We start from the raw sequence: 20,207 nt of genomic DNA on the forward strand, positions 1-20,207 counted from the left end.
AATTGATTGCCTCTGGCTGAAACATTTTTAAACCAACCAAAATAATCTAAGCAAACAGTATATTGCTAGTGTGGAATCCGTGTGGCCTGGGGAGGTGCTTATCTTTAACTTGAGAATAAAAAATTCTATCCAACATGGTTGTTGCTTTTTTCACTGCCCACAGACGTGCACAGGAGACACTGGCCTCTATTTTCGGCAACCCCTGATTCTGGGGCTTTCTTGGGTTTACAAAGCTGGTGGTTTCAAGAGGATTCAAATCTATGTAGCCTAATTAGAAACGAGGTGGTGTACCCTTCGTCCCATGTTTTATCATCCACACACACTCCTGCAGTCATGAACTTGCACCTTTTATTCTAGAGAGCGGAAAATGTTATCCTTTGGAGGTCCTTCCTCTGGACCAGCACGTGATTGTGGTATTTACCAACCCTTCCATTCTTTCCGGGGCTCTTAGGTCTTCTTGTAGTGTTTTCTGAGAAAATATGGTCGGTAAGTTTCTCTTTTATGCCCCAGGATGTCTGTGTCTTGTGTTATGGATCATTTCTTACCATTGAGGTATTGTCCCACACTAGCTGCAAAATAAATAAATAAATAAATAAATAAATAAATAAATAAATAAATAGTAAGTTCTGGCTTTTGCAATTTTGAGTTATCAATCTTCGTGAGGCTGATTTTTGTCTGTGGTATGGGTTTGGATTCAATCGTTTCCCCGATAGAAGATACAGTTTTTCTGGCTTCATTTATTAAATAGAGAAGAAATGCTTTAGCTATTTTTTCCCCTTTTCCTTAATGCAAGTATCGGAATCCTCTGGACCTTGATTCGATTATTTCCAGTCCATAAAGAAAGAAAATAGGACGCATCAGGGGTGGGGACTGTTCTCCCTCTAGGATGTCTGCACTGACCTGCCTGGCACCTTTCGGTCGCGGGTCGTGTAGGAGGCCGCCTGCTCCCGGGCTGCCACGCGCGGGCAGCTAGAGACCATGGAGTCCGCCATGCTGGCGGTGGTGTACACATTCAGCCCCGGTACAAGGAGTTTCCCCAGCTTACCCGGTGCCAGGGGGATCCAGGGCGAGTTCTTAATCTTGCTCTTGCATTCTGGATTCTTTGGAGATTTTGGCATGACTCGGATGCTGTGCCGGGTCCCTTTTCATATCCAGATCCGTCACAGTGGACAGATGAAGAATCGGGGATCCCTCCTGATGATGACTGAAACTCTAAACTCCTCTCTGCACAAGAGCAAGGTGAGACAGTTCAAGAAATCACAGACCTCATTAAAGGTAAATTAAAGTGGCTTGCCAAAAATAAAATTTAAGAAGAAAGAAGGAAAGAAAGAAAGAAAGAAAGAAAGAAAGAGAGGAAGAAAGGAAGAAAGAAAATAGGAGCTGGCAAGATTGCTCAGTGGTTAAGGACACTGACTACTCTTCCACAAGTCCTGAGTTCAAATCCCAGCAACCACACAGTGGCTCACAACCATCTGTAATGGAATCTGATGCCCTCTTCTGGTGTAGTCTGAACACAGCTACAGTGTACTCATATACATAAAATAATTCCTTTAAAAGTGAGAAAATGTTATATATGCAAATATGCAAAAAATAATGGGGACCTACATGACTGCATATATCAGCAGGCTCACTTACACAGGGTTCTCTTAGGAGGGTCACCTGAGTCCAGAGGTCCTAAACTATAATGGGCGACATAGAAAACCTGATAAAAATTATGCTGATCTTCACCACTCTAACAAATTCAATAAGTATTTGGGAAGCATGTTATTTTATAACGTGTATTTCATGCCTTAAAGTTACGCTTCCTCAGGGGCTGGAGAGCTGGCTCAGCAGTTAAGAGCACTGACTGCTCTTCCAGAGGTCCTGAGTTCTAATTCCCAGCAACCACATGGTGGCTCACAACCCTCTGGAATGAGATCTGATGCCCTCTGCTGGTGTACTTGTATACATAAAATAAATAAATACTTTTTTTTTTAAAGTTACGATTCCTTTTTTTCTTTTAAGATTTATTTATTTTTATGTATACACTATAGTTGTCTTCAGACACACCAGAAGAGGGCATCAAGTCCCATTACAGATGGTTGTGAGCCACCATGTGGTTGCTGGGAATTGAACTCAGGACCTCTGGAAGAGCAGTCAGTGCTCTTAACCTCTGAGTCATCTCTCCAGCCCAAAGTTATGCTTTCTTAATTCTATAGCTGTTTGGTTGTTTTCATGGTTTTCCTTTGTTGTTGCTGGTTTTTGTTTGTTTGTTTGTTTTCATTTTTTAATAAATTTAGCTTTGAGCTTTGTGTTCCCAAGGCCTTTGGCAGAGTGGGGGCTGCAGGTGAACCTTGGGATTCCACCCCACTCTAGCGGCATCTTCCCACTAGACTTTCTTCTGCAGCTCCTCTGTGCTGGCTATCTCATTTGAAGAATTCAACACCAAGCCCACATGTATCTGGTTTATAGTTCTTCCACTCTGCGAACAGACTCCATGAGGAGGCAGCCTGATCTTCAGCCTTTGCTGCGTCTCCTCTGATAGTCTAGCCCCGCCTTCTTCAGGCTCAGCAACCCTAAGATTTTGTCTTCCTTCCTTGATGTCTTGCTTTCATATCCCTCACCATCCTTGCTCCTCTGAAGGAATTGGTTGATAGTTTGAATCGTAAAACCGTCCAGCTGCAGTTAAATTATCATGTTTCGTATCCGTTGGGTTTGCTCTTGGAAACTTTGCCTTGCTAAGTAGCCCCTCACAGCTAGCTATAATAATATAAAATAAAATGTTTATTACTACTGACATGGATTTCCTTAAAATAACTAAATGCTTCTATATTTCTCTTAAATAGGCAAAAACTAATTTTATTTAGCCAGATGTGGTGTCACGTGCTTTTCATCCCAACACTTGGCAGGCAGAGATAGGTAGGTCCCCAAGTTCAAGACCAGCCTGGTCTACAAAAGTGAGTTTCAGGACAGTTGGGGCTGAGAGTGAGACCTTGTCTCAAAACACAAACCAACCATCCAAACAGTAGCTGGGTAACTTACAGAAGGGAACGGACGTCATGTACGTTGCTTGTTATTTATTTACAGACAACACCAAGCACATTAACAAACACAAAGACATTCTTGAGAAGAAATAGTTGCACATACAACCAATTATACTCAAGAGCTTTATGCTTTTATTCTGAAGCGCGAAGGTAGAAGTAGCTACTTCGTTTTAAGTGGAGTTAACAAAAATTCTATTCCATCATTTGTTCATAGCTCCTTGTATGTATATGGGACAGCATCTTCCCTTGAGAAACTTTCCCTGGTATTCCCCCACTCATAATTGCAAAGTCTTTTTAAATTGAATTCCTTAGAGGATTTTTATTTTCTCTTTAAAGAGTTACAGCTAGTGATCCCCCAACATAAATCATACCTCCTTTCTCTGTTTCCCAGGTAGTACTTGTGAGCCCCGCCCACCAGCAGTCAGGGTACTCAAGAGCCCTGGTTCAAGGCAGTTCCACCCCAATGCCTGCTCCTCCTGTGTTCCCGGTGGCTGCCAATCACCTCTTTGAAAAGCACCATGCCTTGCTGAGTGTGCATTTTTTCCATTAAAATGTGACCCTGCTTCCAGGCTGGTATCCGTGCTCTGAATTCAACTGACCCTTTGGCAAAATTCACACCCACATATTTTGGACATTCTTCTCGCCTAAAACTGCACCCAGGGCGTCTGTTCTGTTCAAAGGATTAATGAGGGGAAAAAAAATGTGCGCGCAAGTCAGAAATCAGTCTAGCCACCACAACCCCGACGCTGGGGCAAACCACCCAACAGATGAGCAGAGTGCCAGCCAAAGTAGGTCATGAGAGCTGTTTTAGGAGGGAAACCAAAGCGGGGAGGTGGACAGAAGCAAACCTTGGAAGCATCTTCTTTCTTTTGTATTTCTTCTCCATTTGATAACTTCCTATGGTTTCCAATACAGTGTGGGACGTAATGGGGTCAGAAGTGTTTGTTTTTGTTTACTTTGTGATGCTGCCGATTGAGCCCGGAGCCTGGAATCCCAGCACTCAGTGGGTAGAGGGAAGAGATGAAGCAAAGTCGGACGTCAGTTTGGTCCAATGGCGGCTTCCGCTTCAGGCTGGGGCTGCAGACGGAGACTCTGTTTAAGTAAAACAAGAAACTGGAATAAATAGGAGGAAACTGAGACTTAAGGCTCTACATAAATCTTCAGTTTTCATTTGGAGAGAGAGTGAGAGTTGAAACAATAATTGAAAATGCCTCACCTATGCCAGCCGGGGTGGCACAGGCCTTTAATCCCAGCACTCGGGAGGCAGAGGCAGGTGGATCTCTGAGTTAGAGGCCAGCCTGGTCTACAGAGCGAGTTTCTGGACAGCCAGGGCTACAAAGAGAAACGCTGTCTTGGAAAAACACACACACACACACACACACACACACACACACACACACACACACAAAGGAAGCAAGGAAGGAAAGAGGGAGGACGTAGGGGAAGGGAAGAGGGGAGGGGAAGGAAAATGTCTTATGTAGCTCTGCTCAAGGACATGCGTATATAGAGTCCCTGCTTCATCAGTAAATATATGTCTCTATGCCTCGGCTGTTTTCCAAGGCTGTTTGTCAGCCAGGCTAGAAGGAGCCAACACCTTCAAACTGCTATAGTAGGACCTTTGACCAGCGCAGTGAGAGCCCTGGCCGTCCCTGTAACTGTGGCTGTGACGAGTTCCTTCTCAGTATTGAATGCTTGGAGCAACCGCTGTGATTGCCTCTGAGTAAACTTTTTCCTTTTTTTAAGATTTATTTATTTATTATATATAAGTACACTGTAGCTGTCCTCAGACACACCAGAAGAGGGCATCAGATTCCACTGCAGATAGTTGTGAGCCATCATGTGGTTGCTGGGAATTGAACTCAGGACCTCTGGAAGAGCATTCAGTGCCCTTAACCATTGAATCATCTCTCCAGCCCCTTAGTATCCTTTCTGTCTGCTCATCCCCTGCCTTTAGACAGGTAAGAAAAAAGCCTACAAACTAAAAGTTACTGGGGATGTAGTTCAGTTGAAGGGTATTTGTTTAATGTGTGTGAATCCCTACATCCTCACCTGGCACTAGGAAACAAAAATTATTATTATTAGTAGTAGTAGTATTGTTATCATTATCATTATTATTACAACGACGACGATGATAATGGTAGTGGTGGTGGTGGCGGTGACAAGGTTGGGCGTGTTGACACACAACTGTAACACCAGCACTTCAAAAATAAAGGGAGGGAAATCAAGGCCAACCTCCACCACACCAGATAAGTGAGTGTGAGGCCACCCTAAGCTCCATGACCCCATATCAAAAGAAAAGGGGAAGAGGGCAAAGGTGACGGCAAAACTGTATCATTCTGAGTTCCCACACCCTTATCCTGAGAATAAACTACTGAAATCCTGACAGAACTTTATAAGAAGGAATTTTCAACTATGTGTCACTGCATCACTGCTGCAAAGGCAGAGTGACAGTAAGGCTCTAAAAGAGCAAACATTAATCCTGTGAAGTGGCTTTCTGCTTGTGACCCAGCAGGACTCTGGTGCTACTAGTCTATTGTGACTCTAATCTCAGAGGGGGGGGGGGAGGAAACAGGTGCCCACATCAAATCCTCTTCAAGGATTGTCTCTTCCTTAGGACTCAGAATCTAGCGGCAAACGTTTCGAGCAGTTTTCAGGGCAACTGGAATAAACAGCTCTAAATGCTTGCTCTTCGTGAGCAGGCAGACTTGCCGCTGGTAGATCCTGTACGCCCCCTTGTGGCCAAATGCTCTAACGAAGTAAATTTCACAGAAAAAGTTCCAAGATAAAAAACCCAGTTCATGAAATCCCAGCATTCAAAAGGTAGAACAGGATCGAGATCAAGGACTTTGTCAACTACATAAAACTCCAGGCCAGCTTGGGGTCCGCAAGACTCTATCTCAGTGTTTCAATATAAGACAGACACTGCATTCTCCCAAGACCATTTGCTCGTGTGTGTGTGTGTGTGTGTGTGTGTGTGTGTGTGTGATTTTTCTTTTAAAAATATTCATTTGTTTGTTTACTGGGGGGTGGGGCATATCCATACCATGGAGCAAGTCAGTCAATATAATTTGTGGGAGCTGGTTCACTTCCGCCAGGTAGACCCTGAGAATCGAACTCAGGTCATCAGGTTTGGAGGCAAGCACCTTTACCGGCCGAGCCATCTCCTCCATCAGCTTTCCCTGCCTTTTTTTTTTTCTTTTTTTTGGAGCTGGGGACCGAACCCAGGGCCTTGCGCTTGCTAGGCAAGCGCTCTCCACTGAGCTAAATCCCCAACCCCATTTCCCTGCCTTTTTGATGAGTAATTAGAAATCACCTTGACATCCAAAACAATAGTCTCAGCTCATCTTCAGGTAAGTTTACCTACAACCGTAATCAACAACGTCTTTCGTACTGGACGACCAGGCAGCCCTCCATTTCAGATTCGTAGTTACGGGAATCTAAACTAATCCAGCTTTTATACTCCTAAGAGGCTAATTCCCAGATGGATTTCTTCCACCAGCAGCTGGCCTTGAAGTATTTTGTGAAGTTGTCATCTTTCATTAAGCCATTCACACCCGCTAACCCCTGAACTGCACCCGAATGCCAGCCTCGTAACCAGTTCCATTATGAGTACCACATGAGCTGTTATTCCCCAGCAACTGTAAGCCCTTCACTGAACAAGGCCTTGGGTTCTTGACTGTCAAAGCCACAGCTGGGAGCTCAGTTCTCAGGGGGTGTTTTGGTACAGCTGGAAAGACAAGAAATATAGTGCTCACCCAAGACCACAAACGACTGTCGGCACGCACACGCTGGGAAATTCCCATCTAACGTGTCCCCTGGCTTGTTTTCTGCATTTCATTCTTAGTAGCACTGAGAATTGAACCTACTATTTCATATATACTTAAGAACGATATCTTTAGTTCCTTTGCTGTTATCTTTCTTCTTTTTCTTTCTCCCCCCCCCCCGAAGGTATATTTTGTTTGAAGATTTTTCTTTTGTTTTGAGGGTGTTTGTTTTTGTTGTTTTTGAGGGAAGGTTTTACCCATACATATCCCAGACTGGCCTCGAACTCTCAACCCCCCTACTTTGGTCTTCCTGGTCTTGGAATTCCAGGCATGTACCATCATGCCCCACTGCTATCTATTATTTCTGTAAAAGGCAAGGTTTCCCAATATTGCCCAGGCTCTCTCCAAGTTTCTGGGATAAAATGGTTCCGTCTCGTGTGTAGCTGAGGTCGTAGGTATCATTGTGCTTGCCTGTTTCCAGATAACTTTCAACCCACGATTTAAACCTCCCGAGTTTATATTATATCTTAAAAATAATTCTCTTTAGGGGGCTGGAAAGATGGATCATTGATTAAGAGCACTGGCTGCTTTTCCAGAGGTCCTAAATTTAATTCCCAGTAACCACATGGTGGCTCGTAACCATCTGTAATGAGATCTGATGGCCTCTTCTGTCATGCAGAAACACATGCAATAGAGCAGACATATACATAAATAAATATATCACTTCTTAAAGGAAATAATTCTGGCAGAAGGCAGCACTCCTTCAATCCTAGCACTTGGGAGGCACAGGCAGGCAGATCTCTGAGTTAGAGGCCAGCCTGGTCTACAAAGAGTTCTAGGACAGCCAGGGCTGCACAGAGAAACCTTGTCTCATAAACAAGACAAAACAAAAATCTCTTTGAAGATTTTGATCACCTAGCATCTTCCAGAGATTGAGAGAATAGTGTTCCTTAAGAGAAACATTCTGCTTATTAACCTATTACCACTTTAAACTGTAGGTACAGCACGAGTTCTGACAGAGCAGAGTTTCTACCGGAAGGTCACCCCCAACTACAGACGCTTGGTCACTGTAAAGGAAGCCGAGATCCACAGAGGTGGGATCTCCGTGTTAAACTTGGTAGCAAGGCAGAAGAGGCATTTTGGGGAAACAGGCGCAGGGATACAAGAATAAATGCCAGGGGCTAGAGAGATGGCTCAGCGGTTAAGAGCACTGACTTCGCTTCCACAGGTCCCAAGTTCAAGTCACCAGCACCCACATTAGGCGGCTCAAAACTTCTGACCCCAACTCCAGGGGATCTGATGCATCCGGCCTCCTCAAGTCAACATACCCACATGCAAGCACACACATAACTAAAAATAATAATAGAAAGTAGCCTTAAAAAACAAAAAAAAGGACTGACCACCAGGCTATGAAAGAAAGGCAGGCAGAATATTACACAACACACCTGAACCAAATGTCCCGAATGTCCCGGCCTGCTTGCTCCCAGCTAGTTACTGCTGGGTCTTAAGACCTCTGAAAGAGAGGCTAGTAGATCATCCTTCCTACCCCAAAAGTGAGAAGAAGGTCCCTCTTAAGAGGGAGAGTAATCAGGATCAAATCCAGAAAACACGATCCAGTCCTAGGCAGCAAGACGGTCCCTGTGCAGAGACCACATACGGACCTCACGGTTGCTTCTGCTACTACTATTGCTGCTGTGGATTTGGGAAAGCTAAAAGCATAGAACGGGAGCAGCAGAGTCAATGGGGTCAGAGAGACTGAATCTTCTCATGCTATCCCTTTGTTACCAGCATACGCACATGCAAGCACACTGCCTTACATACAGAAGGTGCTAAAGAAACAAACTTTGAAAATGAGTTAAAAACAAAGGTCAGTGTTTCTGAGAGTACTGTTGTATGTGCTCAGCCCAGGGAGTGGCACTATTAGAAGGCATGGCCCTATTAAAGTGGATGTGGCCCTGTTGGAGCCCCTGTGTCAGTGCGGGTGTGGGCTTTAAGACCCTCATCCTAGCTGCCTGGAAGTCAGTATTATTCTAGCAGCCTTCAGATGAAGATGTAGAACTCTCAGCTCCTCCTGCACCATGCCTGCCTGGACGCTGCCACGTTCCCGTCTTGATGATGATGGACTGAACCTCTGAACCTGGAAGCCAGCCCCCCAATTAAATGTTGTCTTTATAAGACTTGCCTTGGTCATGGTGTCTGTTCACAGCAGTAAAACCCTAACTGAGACAACCATGTTTGGCTTTTTTTCTTCCTGTCCCCAAATGTCTACGCTAGGTGACCTCTCTTCTCCTGAATTTTCCAAGGACTAGGGTCCCACTTGTGACTCCAAAATCTTTACTGGTGATTATAACCACTGTTGGACAGTTTCCCTGAATAGCCCAGGAGTATGCAGACTTACTGTATCCCAAACAGAATTTATTAATGTGTTCTTCCAGATGGGATCTTTCAGAATTTATAAGTTCTTATATCAGTTACAAGGGGAAAACAAAAAAACAAGACAAACAAGCAAACAACCGAGGGCATGCATACAACCCCAGCCTGTAAGAGGAGAGAAGTTCTGAAGTATTACATTGGAGGAAGCCTAGTAGGACCAGCAAGATGGCTCAGCAAGAAAGGGCACAAGTCTGATGACCTGAGTTTGATGACCAGCACCCACATAGAAAAAGGAGGACTCCTGCACACTGTCCTTTAACCCCCAGGTTCCTACCATGGCACAAGTGCATACACACACACACACACACACACACACACACACACAGAGAGAGAGAGAGAGACACACACACACACACAGACACATGCAGACACACACAGAGACAGAGACAGAGACAGAGAGACAGATACACACAGACATACACATAGAGAGAAACACAGAGAGACAGAAAGAGACAAAGACATACAGAGAGAGAGAGAATAACTCAGGGATGGAATAGAACGAAAGAGTGAGGGTGTTAACTCTTTAGGGTATGGTACTCGCTAAGATGAGAAAACAGGGAAAGAGGGAAATGTTTGTGGGGAAAGAGAGACGAGAAATAGTCAGCTCTGGGTGCATTGGTTTGAGCCTTGAGGTACTGGTGAAGCTATGAAACGTTCTCCACAGTTTCATAGGCTCAGAAAAGCAATGCATTCCGAGGTGGTTTGAATATGCTTGCCCATGGGAAGTGGCACTATTAGGAGGTGTAGCCTTACTGGAGGAAATGTGTCCCTCTGTAGGCAGGCTTTGAGATCTCCTAGTGCTCAATCTCTTCCAGTGTGGAAGAGAGCCTCCTCCTGGCTGCCTGCTGAAACTTGGGCAACGACAAGAAGAACAAAGAGAAAACTGACTGAAGCTGACGAGTTAGATTTGAAGTCAATGTACCGATGCTAACGGAAGCAGGCAAGCAGGTATACGAGTTCTCTCAAGGACACAGAGAGCGAAGAGGAACAGACTGAGCAGAGGACAGAAATGCAGGAAGAAACTAAGAACTTTAACCCCCATCGTTCTTGATCACTTTCCTTTCAGCCACACACAGCGGCTGGTGCACCAAGGCGTGGTGACACGCCAGGTGGTGCATGCCTTTGATCCCAGCACTCAGGAGACAGAGGCAGGCAGATCTCTGAGTTCAAGGCCAGCCTGAGCTACAGAGCGAGTTCCAAGACAGCCAGGGGTATGCAGAGAAACCTTATCTTGAAATGAAAAATAAAAAATAAAAAAACAGAAACAAGAACAATAGTTACTCCTCTTCTTTCTGTATCTGTGATTCAACAGGTTACTCCCTCCCTAGAAAAGTTCGAGACATTTCTGCGATATCTGACGCCTGTGGCTGTCCACCATTACACCAGTTTCATGTGCTACTTAGCACCACATGGTTAGGTGAAACTGAGCAAGGGCCTTTTCTTACCTTAATTACTTTATACAGTTACCTACGGCCAGTGGTGACTACACTGGCTGTCGCAATAGGACACTCAGAGGCTAATTCTCCCTCAGTGCTCCTCTTCCCAGATAACGAGCCCACTCTCGGGCTCATGTTCTTGGAGAACCTGCAGAATTCACCAAGTTCTATGTTTGATAATTTATTAAAACCAAAACCTGGGGGCTGGAGAGATGGCTCAGCAGTTAAGAGCACTGGCTGCTCTTCCAGAGGTCCTGGGTTCAAATCCCAGCAACCACATGGTGGTTCACAGCCATCTGTAATGAGATCCGATGCCCTCTTCTGGTGTGTCTGAAGACAGCTACAGTGTACTTACATATAATAAATCTTATAAAAAACAAACAAACAAACAAAACCGACTCTCTAACTTCCTGTGAGAATTAAAAGATATGTTTAGCCTCAGTTTAGAACTTTAAATGTAACTAGTGTCCGTCTCCCACCCCCACCCCACCCCCCACCCCTACCTTTCTCTCGTTTGGTCGGTTGGTTTGGTTCCCTTGTCCGTTATCTTCCCTTTGCTATGGTTTCTTTGTGCAATGCCGAGAACATTCACCTCCAACACTTGTTTTAGCTAAGAGGAGTCCTTTAGAACCTCAAATCATTCACATTGTTTATTACTGGAAACAAACCTCTGTCTGTCTGTCTGTCTTTCTTTCTTTCTTTCTTTTTTTCTTTCTTTTCAATCTAGTGGATTTGTCTGTACATAGACTACTCTCTGTGCCTTCTCTAGAGAAATGTTAGTTCCAGAAGATTTTATTTTATTTTAGTGTATGTGTGCGTGTGTGCGTGCGTGCGTGAGTGTGTGTGTGTGTGTGTGTGTGTGTGTGTGTGTGTACCCATGTGCTATTGCACTTGTATGGATACTTTGTAGGGCCAGGTTTCTCCTTTTACCTTAACATGGGTTCCGGGACTTGAACTCAGGTTTACCTGCGGACCCATCTGGCTGGCCTGGGTCTCCAGTTTCTTGGGATCACTTTAGCAGTGGGGAATTCTGCTTCAACCGAAGCTTCATCTCCAAAAGCTTTGCTTCATCTCCCTCCTCTGTCCCTGCCTTAGCTTGGAAGCTGACTGTTTCCAAATGAACCCCATAGCCCCAGGTCACTAAACAGTTGGTCTTATTTATCTGTTCTCTCCCTTTCTCCTTTTCCTCCCTCCAATGATTACCCCACCCCCCCACCCCCGCGTAGTTAAACCCATCTGTAACTCCGCGGTTTTCCACCCCTTCACTTCGTTCCCAGAAATAACGTCTCTGTTCCCCAACTTGTTCATAACATAATTACCCGTTTATTCTATTCTAAGTCATGCCGCGTGCCTGGTCTTCATTTTCACGTAACCAGCTTCTGAGTCTGGATCAAATCTTGCACCCCGGACCGTCTCTCAGAAGCCTTTCTGTCTCCCGGATGGCTCACCCTCTAACCCTGCCTCGGCTCATCAGCCCGAGGCTTTTTTACTGACAGGTGAATGAATGCGTTTACACATGCGCAGGAGATTCTCTCTACATTTCCTTACATTGGTTTGTCTGGGGACTAAACCTGGGGCTTTGCAGGCTGTTGTCTCATTACAGCGGTCTACAGGGTGACGGCTTCTTATCCCAGACTCTTCTAGGAACTACCAGGAAGGTCCAGTAGAGGTCGCTGTACTCTCATGTGCAATAGACCTATTGTAGCTCCGTTACCTCTGGAAAGACTCTAAACTTTCCAGACGAAACAGCAGGTTGAAGGACGGCTCCACCTTCCCGATACCACAACACACGGGGCTCCTGGAACTTCCAACGCAGAAGGCAGAGATTGAGAAAATTATGGGAAACTGACAGGGAATCAGTTTATTTCCTGTTGGGAAATCACACTACTAATGCCATGAAGAAGGTGTTAGGTAATTTGTGTACGGAGCAAGAGAAGCAATGGCTACACCCTCTCACCTCAGGTTCCGTTAGACTTGACAGGCGTGAGAAAAGAATTCTCATGAATACAGGATTCCAGGATGACAGATCTGGTGGCGTCCCTAATTTATAGAGAGGGTCCGCCAGTTTCTAAAAGTATTTTTTGGTTTGGGCTAAGACAGAAGGATCAAAGTGTTTAAGAGATGAGGAGAGATTCAAAACAACCGGAGGAATTTTTTTTCTTTAACTGTTTCCTGACATCAAAGAAAAACTCCGGAAGAAGTCTGATTCAGAAGCGCCTCCAAAACCTTCACTGAGGGGAGGCATCTCGGTCAGCTGGAAGCCAATCAGAGAACTGGTGGCTAAGCCCGGGTTTTCAGAGAGAACTGAATGGCGTGACTGAAGGCTAGGAAGGCCCCGGCATTCACTACCAAGCTAAAAGGAACCAAATAAATGATAAGTGTCAGTAGTGGAGGAAGAACGCAGGCCGAAAACAAAAGGAAGGCAAAGGAGGTTGGCCCCAGTCCCCCCAGGCACTGGGGAACAAACAGGGATCCATGACAGAGAAGAGGGGGTAGAACCCCCCGGTGTGATGCACATCTGTTTGAAGCGGGGTGAGCAGATCCTGGAGATGCGAGCATCCCTTCCCCAGGCCAGCCCTGCCCTCCCCTCCCCCACAGCTCTGTGTGAGCTCACAATACTCACCCTTCTGGTGCCAGTGGCTTCATAGGGCCTCCAACAGACCAAAATGGAAAGCTTTGGATGAAGAGAGCCTGCCGTGGTGAGAAGTCAGAGGATTCAGAAAGGCTGGTATGAGGACAGGTAAGCCTGGAAGGGAAGGGCCTGCTTCCGTTCTCCTCAGCATTGACGTTTCAGGCTGCAATATGCACTTCGGACTTCTTTTTTTTTAAGTTTGGAATTTAAGTTTTTTTTTTTTTAAACAAGAGTCTTTGGGTCTGGCATACAGCAATTCCTGACCTTTCCTGAACCAATCAAAAATAAGTCATTTAAAAATACCTAGCCAGAGTTCCATCTACATGAAGAAGGTGTTTGGTATTTGCGTATTTGTATTTTGTAACAAGACGGGCAATGCCTACACCCTCTCACCTTAGGTTCCATTGGAATCGGCGTGCGTGCGTGAGGAAGAGTTCCAGTTTACACTAGGTTTGAAAAAGCAAGTTGGGGGCTGGAGAGATGGCTCAGTGGTTAAGAGTGCTGACTGCTCTCCCAGAGATCCTGAGTTCAAATCCCAGCAACCACGTGGTGGCTCACAACCATCTGTGATGAGATCTGATGCCCTCTTCTGGTGTGTCTGAGGACAGCGACAGTGTACATATATAAATATGATAAATAAGTGAGTCTTTTTAAAAAAGAAAAAGCAAATTGGAGGGGCTGGAGAGAGAGTTCAGCAACTGAGTTTACCGCATTTCCCTGCACCCATGTTGGGCAGCTTAGAACTCCCGCTCCAGGAGATCCAACACTCTCTCTGCTCCCCAAAGTAACCTGCACACAAGAGGCAGACACACATGAACGAAAATTGTTTTAAATCACCCAAAAGGCAACCTGGAATTCTTTTTTTTTAATGTTTTTTTTTAAAGATTTATTTATTTATTTTATGTATGTGAGTACACTGTAGCAGAATTCAGACACACCAAAAGACAGCATTGGATTCCGTGAATGGGGGGTTGGGGATTTGGCTCAGTGGTAGAGCGCTTGCCTAGCAAGCGCAAGGCCCTGGGTTCAGTCCCCAACTCCGGAAAAAAAAAAAAAGAAAGAAAAGAAAAGAAAAGGATTCCGTGAATGGTAATGAGCCACCACGTGGTTGCTGGGAATCGAACTCAGGACCTCTGGAAGAGCAGTCAGTGCTCTTAACCGCTGAGCCATCTCTCCAGCCCCAGCAACCTGGAATTCTTACAGAGAAAGTATTTTAAGGGAACTGGCAGCGCCATCCAGCCTTTAGAGAAGTTTACTATCCACATAGTCACCGAAGTAACTAGCAGGTTTTTTAAATCTAAGGATGCCTAAGTGACACTCGCTTGTAATCACAGCATTTAGGAATCCGAGGCAGGATTTCTTTCGAGGTTAGCCTGGGCAAGTTCCAAGATCATCCTGGGTATGCTGCAAAACTCTGTCTCTGAAAGAGCAGCAGGCGCCATGGACTTCAAAGTCTTCAGAGAGGAAAAAGAGCTCAGCTGGTATTTTCAAGCTGATAGGATCCACTGGGCATGTAAATAAGAAGAAGAAAAAAATCTTGTTTTCAAGAGACTGGTTCTACCTCCCAAAATAGCTCTGTGGCTTCTCGATTGACGTCTTGCCCCATGTGAACCACAGACACCCGATGCCACAGACCTGGCATTCAGCAAATGACAGCAAAAAGCGAGGATTTAAAGTCAGGGATAGCACTTAGTTGAGGAAGTGTTTGTTTAACTCATGCTAAGCCCTGGGTTTGAGCTCCAGCACTCCATCAACAAGGCTTGCAGGGTGGAGGATGGGGGACCGAAAGTTCAGGGTGAGCTGTGTGTGTGTGTTTCAGTTTTTATAATGCTTACCTGCCTTGCACACGGCCCCGGGTTCCGTCCCCAGCACTACACAAACCAGGTATGGTGCCACACCCCACTGCAACCCTAGCACCCGTAGGTGGAGGCAGGAGGATCAGGAGTTGGTCTCGTTTAACAATATTACAAGTTTGAGGCCAACCTGTGCTACCTGAGAGCTCGTCTCAAAAAACAATTCAAGGTTATCCCTTGGCTACATAGCTATTTTAAGGGTCAGCCTGGGATACGTGCAAAAGATAAAATAAGAAAATATAGTCAGATTCCTTGGTGGTAAGTTATTCTCCTCGGATGAAATGAGCCAATGCAAGCCAGACTAGCGTGTACAAAGGCAGGTTTGTTGGGAAGCTGCTCTGTCTTAGTTAGGATCTTATCTGTGAGCAGACAATATGATCAACATGAGTTTTATAAAGGACAGCATTTAATTGGGGCTGGCTTACAGGTTCAGAGGTTCAGTCCATTATCATCAAGGCGGGAGCATGGCAGCATCACAGCATCCAGGCAGGCATGGTGCAGGAGGAGCTGAATTCTACATCTTCACCCGAAGGAACCCAGGAACAGTCTGAGCATCCTGAGGCAGCTAGGAGGAGGGTCTCCAAGCCCAACCCCACAGTGACACACTTCCTCCAACAAGGCCACACCTTCTAATAGTGCCACTCCCTGGGTCAAGCATATGCAAACCATCACATACTCTTAGGCAGGTTCACTGGTCCCAAGAACGAGGCGAGGGAAGTTACCATGAGGTGGAGGCAGGGGAGGGGGAAGAGAAAGAGAAAAAGCATGCACACACCAGGAAAGAGAAAATACAGAGAGAGGGACAGAGAGGGGGAGAGAAAAATGTATAGGGAATTGCATCTGAAGCCCAGCCTCTGGGCTGGAAAGGTCAGCATAAGTGGAATGCCAACCTCAAAACAGGTAGGGCCTGAGGGATGCTGAGAGAACCTGGAGCCCAGGTCCACTTTGGTGTTAAATATGCACCTCAGCTGCTTGTCCCAAGCCTAAAACCCAACACTTGGAAACTTTCATTTCTGTCTGATGCCTGGATAGTCGCTTTCTAGTTGAGTAATTTGAAGAGCTATTGAATCTCTGTTTCCTCATTTGTAAAATTAGAATGTCTTACCTTGTGGGGATTAAGAAATAACAGTTACTCTACAAATGGAGTGTGTGTACACACATGTACTGGTGGATAAAATGTCCCAGCTTCCCTCATACAAGACAGTAAGACAAAAATAATCTACTGTATGAAAAATATCTCAAAATATTGCACAGAGACCATAAATGACTGCCTACTAAGACCATATCAAGAGCTCACCAGTGGCCACACACAACAGAAATGGACGAAGCCCTGCTCCAGATGTGCTGACAATGGTATTAATTATAAGATGCTGCCCAAAGATTAATTTCCATTCACCATTAGGAAATGTTCTCCACAGTGAACTAAAACAGGACTGATTCAGGAAACTGTGTTCCTGTTGTGCCAGGTAAAATGAGTTAGCAAGAGAAAGAAGACAGGCGGGAAGGGCCCAAGGTGTCCATAGCAGCCGACCATGGCTGGATAAGTCTCTTAAGAAGCCTGAAAGTTGTTCACCAAAGGATTACAGAAGGAAACGATACTTTAGAAAACATTCCACTTCCAGGTTAGAGAGATAGATCAAAGGTCCAGAGCTCTGGCTGCTCTTCCAGAGGTCCCGAGTTCAATTCTCAGCAACCACATGGTGTCTCACAACCATCTATACTGGGATCTGATGCCCTCTTCTGGCCTGCAGGTGTACATGCAGATGGAGCACTCATAGAATAAATAAATCTTTTAAAAATCATTTTTAAAAATTCTACTTCAGGGGTTGGGGATTTAGCTCAGTGGTAGAGCGCTTGCCTAGCAAGCACAAGGCCCTGGGTTCGGTCCCCAGCTCCAAAAAAAAAAAAAAGAAAAAAAAATTCTACTTCAAAATGATGCTTTTAAGTATGGGTGTGGCTTGGTGGTAGTATATTTTCTTTGTATATGTTAAGCCCTAGATCAATCCCAAATACCACCTGGAGAGAGAGAAAGAGAGAGAGAGAGAGAGAGAGAGAGAGAGAGAGAGAGAGAGAGAGAGAGAGAATAAATGAATGATTGAATGGCTACGCCAAAGGAAAAAGTCCTCCATTTTGTGTTTGTTTGTTTTGAGATGGGTTTCTCTGTGTGTCCTAGAATGAGCTCCGTAGAGCAGTCTGGCCTCGAACTCAGAGATCTGTCTGCCTTTGCCACCTGGGGAGCGATGGGGATAAGGCAAGTGCCACCACTTGCTTGTCAAAAGATACATTAATATAGTGAGGTTTGTTACCTGTACAAACTTTTAGACGTTTAAATACAGTTACCAGTTTGCCTTTTTTTTTCTGTATGAAAATTTTTTCTAGGTCTCTGTGATCTGGATGAAATAACAGACACACCGTTAGTATATACATTGAATCCCTAATAATAGGTAAGGTTAGCTTGTAGAAGGAAGCAGCCATGTTTGAAAATGATGTCTCACTGAGGAGCAGCAGAAGCATGAGTCAAAGATTTGACAGAATGAGATAGGATACACCCTGCTCCCATGAGAACAGGCAGGAAAGAGGCTACTTAAGAGCAGCATAGAGAGACACAGTGAAACTGTTGAACTTTTATAGAGACAGGCTAGACTCAGGTGAAGACAGAACTAGCCAGAGAACGAGAAGGAGCCAGTTAATTAGGATGTGGTGCCAAGGTTCACATGAGGCCAAGCACAGCATACCAGTCAGCAGCTGAGAGAAGCTGGATTGAATCAGTCAGCTTGGAAGATCGTATGGAAGCTGGAAGCCTCCAGGACCAGGCCTAAGGATGGTTAGAACAGAGAGAAATGCTCTGGGCTCAGCCCTGGCTGTGTATTCACAGTTTGTGTGTGGCTCTCATCTCATTCCTCCACCTGAAGAAATAAAAGTGATGTTTACACTATTTAATATCTCCAAAAGTCAATCTAGAAGCCACCAAGCAGATTTTTGGTGTGGTCTCCCTAAAGTAGATACAGGCAGAAGCCCCTCCCTTGCCTGAGTGTGTATGTGCAGACTTGGTAGGACAAGTGACATAGTCGGAATGTACATGGTGATATCCAGAGTCCAAGGTGCTGGATTCGTGTCCTGGCCTTGCTACTTAGTAGCTCCATGGCCAGTGCATGTCACTACTTCTCTGTGTGTCTTCAGTTTTTCATATCTTAATAGTTTATTGTGAAGATTAAGTGAAAAAGAAGCAATCTGGGCAGTGGAGAGCATGCTTTTAATCTCAGCACTCGGGAAGCAGAGGCAGGTGGATCTCTGTGTTAGAGGCCAGTCTGGTCCACAAAGCAAGTTCCAGGACAGCCAGGGCTACACAGATAAACCCTGTCTCAAAGCAAAACAAAAACAAAAACAAAACAAACAAAAAACTCCCACAAAAATCCAAAAAAAAACAAAAACAAAACAAAAAACAAATACACAAAAAACAAAACAAACAAACAAACACACACACACAAAACCTGGAACAAACAAAACACAAAAAGTGACAAGAAGCAGTTCAGTACAGCTGTTGGTATGTGTAGTAAGTGCTAGAAGATACTAGCTACTGTTCACACATGGTCACCTATGGATGGGGTGAGGGGCTGAATCTTCTATTATAAAAATGTCCTGCTGGGGCTGGAGAGATTGTTCAGTGGTTATGGACTCTTGCCGTTCTTACAGAGGACTGTGACTCAGCTCCCTGTACCCATGCGGCGGAGCACAACCATCCTTATCACCACAACATCTTTTTTTCTGGCCTTTTTGGGCACCCCGTGTATGTGGTGCACTTAAAAACACCAAGCATACCCATAGAATAAAATAACTAAATATTTTTAAAAATGAAAGATAATGTGCTTATCGTAAACTCTAGAAATGAATAAAAACTCTCAAACAAGTAATCCTAAGAGTATGTCTCTCTTGCCCACTTAATTGTTTATGCATGCTTTGATGTGTATAGAGGTCTTACCTGCACACATGTCTGCGTCACAGCCTAGTGGCTGTGGAGGCTGGAAGCAGGAATTAGATCCTGGAAACTGGGGTTACAGACAGTTGCGAGCCAACATGTTGGACCTGGGCACTGAGGTTGGAAAAGCAACCAGTGTTCTTAACCGTGGATCCATCTCTGCAGCCCCCTCGTTGCCCACTTGGATCGAGGCCAAGAGCCTACGGACACGGTTTACATATGATCAAGGCGGTGCCACTTCTCAACGAAGGAAGTCAGCAAAGGATGGGAGGCCATGAAAGCATAAAATGCAGTTTTGAAAGCTATGCGGTGATCCAGGCTGCTAAAAAACATAAGGGCTGACGAAAAGCAAAGAGGGACTAGAAAGCTGGCTCAGTGGCTAAAAGCACCTGCTGCTGCCTCTTCTGCGCTTGACGCTTAGCACATAAAGGAGGTGGCTCACAACTGCCTGCGATTCCAGCTCCACAGCTCCACAGGGCTGACTGCCCTGGCTTTCATGGACACTTTACACACACACACACACACACACACACACACACACACACACACAGAGAGAGAGAGAGAGAGAGAGAAAGAGAGAGAGAGAGAGAATTTCTAAAATTTTAGGAAAAAGAAGAAAAGGTAAGATAAAAGGATTTGGTCTGGGGGGCTGGAGAGATGGCTCAGCGGTTAAGAGCACCGACTGCTCTTCCAGAGGTCATGAGTTCAATTCCCAGCAACCACATGGTGGCTCACAACCATCTGTAATGGGATCCGATGCCCTCTTCTGGTGTGTCTGAAGACAGCTACAGTGTACTTGTATATGATAAATAAATAAATCTTAAAAAAAAAAAAAAAAGGATTTGGTCTGGAGAGATGATGTGGTGGTTTGAATAGGAATGGCCCCCGTAGAGAAGATGTGGTGGTTTGAATAGGAACGGCCCCCGTAGAGATGATGTGGTGGTTTGAATAGGAATGGCCCCCGTAGACTCATGTGTTTGAATGTTTGGCCCATTGCAAGTAGCACTATTAGGAGGTGTGGCCTTGCTAAAGGAAGTGTGTCACTGTAGAGGAGGGATTTGAGGTCTCAGATGCTCAATCCACACCTATT

General features: G+C 45.1%; 1 protein-coding gene and 1 pseudogene across 8 annotated transcripts in view; both read left to right on the forward strand.

The window, feature by feature from the left end:
- The first annotated feature begins 886 nt into the window (after positions 1 to 886).
- On the forward strand, positions 887 to 1,215 carry LOC103692824 (NADH dehydrogenase [ubiquinone] 1 beta subcomplex subunit 2, mitochondrial pseudogene; annotated as a pseudogene).
- A 12,036-nt stretch (positions 1,216 to 13,251) lies between these two features.
- The window catches only part of Usp44 (ubiquitin specific peptidase 44), a 50,044-nt gene continuing 43,088 nt past the window's right edge, over positions 13,252 to 20,207 (forward strand). For 2 of the 8 annotated variants that reach the window (XM_039079063.2, XM_039079055.2), the window contains exon 1: positions 13,281 to 13,396. The gene's annotated coding sequence lies outside the window, so the exon portion shown is untranslated. Of the gene's footprint in view, positions 13,397 to 20,207 lie in introns of all 8 variants that reach the window. The other 6 variants (XM_039079054.2, XM_039079061.2, XM_063263445.1 and 3 more) reach the window with 6 other exon arrangements.

Source organism: Rattus norvegicus, chromosome 7, assembly GCF_036323735.1.
Source record: "Rattus norvegicus strain BN/NHsdMcwi chromosome 7, GRCr8, whole genome shotgun sequence".
NCBI classification, from domain to species: Eukaryota; Metazoa; Chordata; class Mammalia; order Rodentia; family Muridae; genus Rattus; species Rattus norvegicus.